General features: G+C 45.8%; 1 long non-coding RNA gene across 1 annotated transcript; it reads left to right on the plus strand.

The window, feature by feature from the left end:
- The first annotated feature begins 2,986 nt into the window (after positions 1–2,986).
- On the plus strand, positions 2,987–4,760 carry LOC102381000. The gene is made up of 2 exons (XR_001358345.1): positions 2,987–3,022; positions 3,418–4,760. It is a non-coding gene; the product is annotated as an uncharacterized LOC102381000 (long non-coding RNA).
- The last annotated feature ends 2,830 nt before the right edge of the window (positions 4,761–7,590 follow it).

Genomic DNA, 7,590 nt, shown 5'->3' on the forward strand with positions numbered 1-7,590 from the left:
CAAGCCAAAAAGGAGTGCGGCTCTGTAAGAAGCATGCAGCCCTGGAGAAGAGGGGACCTGAGATCAGCCTACCTAGAGTACAGCAGACAATACCTTATTGTTGTCTGCATATCTATTTTATCTAAGGACTGTTAAACGCAAGGTGCAGAAGCATCTTTGGGAGACAGGTCCAGAGCCGCTCCCTTGCAAGGCAAAGGCCCTCCTGCTGAGGTCTTCTCCTGGCTTGTCTTCTTCTTGGGACCACATATGGCTCCTCTCTCAGCCTCTAGTGAGCCAGTTTCAAAAGAACTGAAAAGTTATTCAAGCCACACCTATCGCATTGTATGGTACTTAAAACACTTTGTGAGCACTGCAGGTTCAAATCTTCCTGCAGGAAAAAAGGGCCTTTTTTTTCATTCCATAGTAAATGCTCTCAAAGATAAGAGAGTTCTCCAAGCAACTGCTAGTTTTGGTCTTCCTACAACTGCAGCGTAGATGAGTTCTACAATCCTCAAATGGCCAACTTCAGGCACTTTATATGAGAGTTTGAATAGCCAAATGCAAAGCTGAGCAACTTAATTTTTCACTGAAGTTGGAAAACTGAGTCCAAAGCTCAGAAGCTCCTCAACTTTTCAGTGTTTTTCCATGCCATCAGCTGTGATCTAACTTTTTTAGCATTTAATTTCAAGGAAACTTCTCCTCCCTTCCAACACACTCATGTCCCACAGGGCTACATTCTTCATCCCTTCCTCCTCTCCTGGGGGACCTCCTCTGAAAGCTCAAATTCACCTATCCTCCTTCATGAGTGACTGGTGCCTCCTGAAGCTGGAGAAGCCGCCAATGGCACCAGCCCTACCGACAGCATCAGTGTCGGCTGTCAGGGGGGTACCGGCCCCTTTGGGGGGGGGCACGTGCACCCCCATGCACACCCTACCAGTTGCCTATGTCCTCTTAATGACAGTGACTCTCAGATCTAGCTGTGTGCTTCAGATCTCTCTCCTGTCCACGCCAAAATCTTGGCCTGTGTTTCCTACCTCTCCCTATAGATACCAAACTATTATCTGAAGATGCACATGGCCAAAATAAAACTTTTGTGAATTTGGTTCTTAGGAGCTATTACAATGCAAGGATACTAAATAATAACACCTGACAAAGTGTTTTGGAAGGCTGTTGGGGAGGATAGAAAGAGCTGTTAATAATAGAAGACACAGTAACAGGCTCTAGGCTTGGTTGACTTAAGCTTCATGAGTTCAAATGGCTGATTTGACTCAAATTTTATCTGTGTACAGTCAGAGTAAGACGTAGGGGTAAAGCAGTCCAGTTGGTCTTAGCCATGCTGCAGTAACACCACACTAGTGATACTAAGCCTAGAATCAGGTGTACCGGGAGCAGAATCTGTCCCTCACCCCAGGAAATAAAGGTAGTACTTTTATTTTGGCAAGGCAGCATCATTCAAGGGGACACCATGGAGGGAAAAAAAAAAATCCCTTACACATGCCCCTCCTCCCTGTGGCAGGCATCCTCCCTTTCAGACGCCCCTCTCACCTGCCGACACAATCCATCAGCACCTACCCAAATCAAATACAGCTAATTGGAAAGCGATGACAGCCCAGCAGCTGCTGGATTTGCACGCTAAGTCGGCTGCTTTAGTGTCTCGCAATAGAGCAACAGGTAAAATGAGATTGATCACCTGATTCCAACCTCCTCTTCTTCCCCTTCTTTCCACATGCACACTTTCTCCTGGGTATTCCCAAACTGGAGCCAAAAATTGGCTGGAGATTGCATGACATGTGCTCTCCAGAGACAACGCCAAGAAGTGCAAGGGACCACCTTTTTTCTGTCCTCTTGTTAGGACAGAGCTGCAAGCTGCAACTGTAGATGACTTAAAATGTCACAGCAGCATAGCTCATGGGTGAAAGAACAGAGATCTTTCTAGGAGATTGGATTACAGGTTGTTCATGCCTTTTATGCGGCAGCTTAGGAGGGATTCCTGGCTCTTGTTTCACACAATAGCATTGAAGTTTTTTTCCAAGTTTCCAACCACCTCTTCTAATTCCACCACTGGCATCTGCCCCTGCTCTAAATCTACCAATTATTTCCTTTAAGTGTCAGCAGCACACCAGACACAGAGAGATATAACCTTTCTTCAAGTTGACGCTGTTAAACCATTACTTGAAACTGAAGTCGCAGTTGACAAGTGCTACTTCAGTCACTAATAACTACTTCAGAAGTGCTAGTGGTGTCTTGGCTCTTAATGTGGTGGCCCAGGGCTCCGAGAATGTCTTTGCAGGTCATTTAGACCCATCCATCTGATCTGCAGAGAGATCAGTCAGTCTCTCAGCTGAGCACTGTGCCTCACTCGCTTTAAGGTCCCCAGTTCGTTCTCTCCGGGCTGTATCAGTCATTCACAGATTCACAGACGTTTAGGGCTGGAAGGGACCTTGTGCGATCATTGGGTCCAGCCCCCTGCTCTGGGCAGAAGAGACTGCTGGGGTCAAATAACCCCAGCAAGGTGTGTGTCCAGTCTCCTTTTGAAGATCAGGGTGGGTGCCTGCACCACCCCCACTGGGAGTCTATTCCAAAGTCTGGTCATACAAACTGTGAAGAAGTTTTTCCTTATATCCAGTCTGAAACCTTCTTCTAGGAGTTTATGACCATTGCTCCTGGTTTTCCTTTGGGGCTTTGGTGGATAAAAGTCTGATGTTCTGCTGGCTGAGCTACCCAGGCCCTAAAGAGAGGGGCTTGCAGAGGCTGCATGGCATTTTGCAGCCTTGCTGTAGGTTTTAGAGCTGATGTTAACATCCTGAAGATTAACAGCAACAGCAGGGACTATGTAGACCAGTGGTTCCCAATCTGTAGTATATGTACTACAGCTGTGCAAAGCTTCGGGTCCTGATTCAATTTGGAGGAGATGCAGCCCAATTCGGTGGCCGAATCTCTGAATCTGAATCAAATCAGGAGACCTATAAAAAGGTCTGAATCGATTCAAAAAGATTTGGAGGAGATTTGCCGCCACAGGGAGCTGGACCCAGACTCTGTGCTGGTAAGTAGGGGGCGGGGGAGGAGACCATGGGGGGACCCCCACCAGCCCCCATCCTCTTCCTGCTCCCCGAGCCCCCCTGAACATCCTCCAACCCCTGCCCGCTCTCCCCAGGGAGGAGCTGACAGCCTGTGAGATCACCAGAATCTTACCCCATGGTAACTTCTTTTTGTGCCTTGGCCCTAACCTTCTGCAAAATTTTGCAACCTTCTCAAACCTAGACACCTAAACTTACACTACACTCCTAAATTCATATTTAAGTTCCCAATTATTGTACATAAACACAATGCCTCTGAAAATCAGGCCACTCTTATTCAGAAGGGATTTAGGAGAGCAACTTTAGGCACTCAGGTGGGAACATATTAAGCCATATTAATGCTTCATATTTTTTCTTGAAGAATCTCAAGGGGCTGTGTACTTCTATGTCTTCAATGTGTGTAACGCAGTGGGACTCTGGAGGAGCATAACTGTTTGTCTGCCTGCAACAGATTGCAAAATTGGGACCTATGAGACAAGACCAGTCTTATGCTCGTGATTCGTGCACAAGTCCAGTGAAGCCAATGGGAAAGCTGCCTGAGTAAGGCAGGGAGCGACAGACCTACATTAAACAGTTTGCTTCCTGAAGCCACCTGTTTTACAGAATACAGTGACCACAAACTGCAACGCAGGACAGGGAAAGAAAGTGACTTCCCCTGGACACCACATGGACTTACTAAGGCAAGCAACATACGGCTATGTCATCAGGATCACAGAACTACACAGGACTGCTTTCCAAGATATTTATATGCCTTAACTGCAGAATAACCATTGAGATTATATGGGAATGCTATCCGCATTTCACAGCCAGGCAAACTGAAGCAGGGCATGTCTACACAAGACACTAATAGCACAGTAGTCTAATTCTACTGCACATTAGTGTGGCATGAAAAAAACATGCTAATGTACAGAAGAATGAGTCTACTACACATAAGCATCACTGAAAAAGGGTGCGCTAGTGCTGATGTGCAGTAGATGTAGTAGTACCTGTGATTACACGTACTAAACTTAATGCGCCATTATTACAGCACATTAATGAACATGTAGACGCACCTGCCAAGGGGTAAAGAACCTAGACTCTAGTTCAGCAACACAGAGGGAAGAAACTAGCTTCCTCTCTCAGGTTGGTGTAAGCCCAGCTAATTTAACTGTACATAACCAGTAATGAGCACTTTCTGGCATCATAGTTATAGATCATCTTCCCTGCTCCATGCCCTGTGTGCCACTCTGCCAGCACAGTGCAAACAGAAAGCTAGCTATGTGTTGTCCATGTGGAGGAAATCTCTGTCTTCATCCTTCCCTGAGCACCTCCAGTATGAGAAGCATACAGAGGCCATGCTGGGTAAATGAGGGGATGTAGCTGGAGCGTGCTGAATTCAGCTCATCCTGGGCTAATGGAATAACCCTTGGGGCAGCTATTTAGGCCACTATAAGTTGTTCTCACGATAAGCTCACTTAGGCCCTAAGTGTGTCCAGGTTCATAAAAGTAAGAAAATCACTCTCAAAGCTGGATGTGGTCTTCACATCTTGATTGATTGATTGATTGATATTGATTGATTGATGTATCAGATTGATTGATTGATTTGGTGTATATGCCACCCTACCCCAAAAGGCTCAGGGCTGCTTACAGTAAGAGAAACAGAGAAGAGAAACCCTGTGAGGATACACACCATGCTGACATGTCTGTGTGTGCATCTGCACACGCTTACAAGTGCCTTTAATGATCCCAATACCTCATGGTTACATTGCATGTGTAGCTAAAAGTTTGGGCTGCCTTGTGCTGACTCTCAAGCTACAATAAATATAGCCAACTTGCCTGTAAAGGCTGGTGTCTCTTCAGTCTGGAGGACTGTAGCATTATTGTTATTTAAGATGTGGCAATTTTGACACAATGCTTATTTAAAATTCATAAAGGGGAGGGGGGGAGATGTTATAAATCTGTGCATTCTTTCCAACAGGAGCTGAACGGCTGAAAGCTCCTCTGCTTTCCAAAACCATCAGGCACTTAATGTTTTTTCTAAGTTGTTTTTACATGAATTAGGAGGTTTGAGTGAAGCTATGTCACTTACAAAAACACACTCTTGTCTCCAGCTAATTCTGTGTTAGCAGCTCTTTTAAGCTGCTAAATCTAGTTTTTAGTGTATGATGATTTTGTTTTGTGGTGGTGTAAAACAGCTGCTACTTTTCTGATGACTTGCCTGTTTTCCATTTTATGTCTCTGCAAGATGTTGGGTTATATTGTTGGCCCCGTCTGACAAGCAGCTGAGAAGGAGCTGCATAGATAAAATAGAAACCCCGGGGAACTGATCCGCTGCTTCGGACAGAACCGGGGATCCCTGCACAGCTAAAGGACACCATACTCAGGGGGCCAGATTCTGATCTCACCCCTGTTTTATCCTGATGTCACTTCAGGGACATCCCTGTTTTTATACTACGAGTAGGATTTCCGCTAGACGATTGCTGCCTTAGGCACCAGCACCACCCTGAAAGCTATCCTGGGTTGAGCGTGATGAAGAAGCTACGCTGAAGCTACAGTTTCCACCCCCAAGTGCTGCTGCAGGTGCCATTTAAAGGGTTAAATCCTCAATACTCTACAAAAGTTCGTAGGAGAGCTGGATAGACCGGCATAGTGATTCCTACCCCAGCCTCTCCTGCTCCCAGCAAGGGGATGGGCTGCTCGGAAATATTCGGCACTCGAGTCTGTGTGTGGGCTTTCTATAATACCAAGGGCTGCAAAGTCAGTGCAGAATCAGGCCTGTGTGTACAGCCTTCTCCTTCTTCCCTCTCCCCAATCCCTCAGAAGTTAGTTAAAGAGGGGTGTACATTTTTTGGGAGAAGGATAATCCAGGGATTGTCTCCAGAGTACTGAATTTACCAGGCATTAAGTCCCTCTAGTCTCATGCCTTACCTCCAGGAAAGCACCATGGCGGAGGGAAAGTAACTCAATTATTATGCTGGGCTGTGCCTGCTCTGGGGTGGAGCCATATAGCAATGTGACCTGATTGTTCCTTCCCGTTGTTCCCCGGCAGCCCAGTTCATGCCAGGTGAAGGATGAGGACTGAGATGCTCTTCAAAAGTGGCATAACCAAACACTCCCCATACTCTTATGGCCTAGGTAAGCAGTGGTCTTCCCCTGCTTGTACAAACTCAAATCCGCCTGCCAGAAGCTGGGCACCTAAATCCAAGTATTGAGCAATGGGCTTGATTTTCAGGGGGGACAAATGCTTGTAACTCCTATTTCAGTAGAGTTTTGCTGGAAGTTAGTTCACAGCAAGTGTGGAGACTCCCAACTTGCTAGCTGCTCTACTGCCGCTGCTCTGACAAGCGCACACTTCAAGCGCCTTTGCTTCAGCTCCCCCATAGACATTCGTAGAGCTCACAACATGTCACAGAGTTGCTGGGACTGTGTAACATCCCACCCTGTGTTACTGTGTACTGCACTCTGTCTTCTGCACATGCCTTTTGGGCTGCCTTATAGCCTCAATCTTGCGGCATTTGTGCCCATGCATAAAAAGCAAGGAGAACAGGCAAAGCAGCTAGTTTAGGAAATGCAATAAAAAGAGGGGGGGGGGGGAAGGCTTTCAATGAGACCCACCCACGAATAATCAAAGCCAAATTAATAAGGTTAGAACCCAATGAAGAAACTAGCAGCAGCCTGTCTGACTGACGGTCCAGATTTCCTTGCCTTGCTCCCCTACTTATGCCGCTTCTCATAACAACATGTCGTCTTTTCCAGAAGCTATACAAGTCATTGAACAGCAGTGGTCTAAACTATTACAGAGATCTTAAACTGCCGGATTGTTACAAGCTAAAATTGATTGCAACGGAGTTTGTGAACTAGAGCGCTGGAATGTGCATAAAGTGAAATGGGGAAGGATGTAATGATGCTAAGGGTTTTGCCTCTTTATTCCTTTTGGGCTTTTTTTTTTTTTTTTTGGATGCAACACCATCATGAACACTTTAAGCAATCCTGCCGTAATGATTTCTCTGACTCCCTCCAAATAACCACTGGACTGTTTCTAGTGGTATTTCAAACATAAAAGGCACCCTCTTTTGTCATCTAATTTGCTTGTTGCCATGTCATTGCAGTAGATCTGCAGAAATGCTTAGAAATCAAATCCAGGGGGAAAATTGGTGACATGGATCCTATGACATTAGCTTCCCCCAAAGTCATTATAATCTCACAGGAGTCCTTTTCTATTCTAGTCTGTTCTATTCTATTCTAATTATATAGGTTCTTATATCACTTTCATCACCATAGCATCTGAACACCTTCGAGTAGCACATTAAGCAACGTGACTAACATCTGTCATGTATGGTTTGCTCTCTCCCTCATTCTCTGCTTCTCTAAAGTGAATTTAATGCATGTGCTGATCAATAGCCCTGGAGTCTGAAGTTTTATCTTTTGCTTCAGAATAGGCACAGCATGGAGGACTGGTATGGCTTGGGTAGCCGCGTCATGCCCCTTCCATCTCACCAGTGAGTATCAGTTCGCCCTTGAAGGGACCGCTCTTTGAGAAGAGTGGAGTCTCTTT

This window comes from Alligator sinensis, unplaced genomic scaffold (genome assembly GCF_000455745.1).
Source record: "Alligator sinensis unplaced genomic scaffold, ASM45574v1 scaffold857_2, whole genome shotgun sequence".
Taxonomy (NCBI): Eukaryota; Metazoa; Chordata; order Crocodylia; family Alligatoridae; genus Alligator; species Alligator sinensis.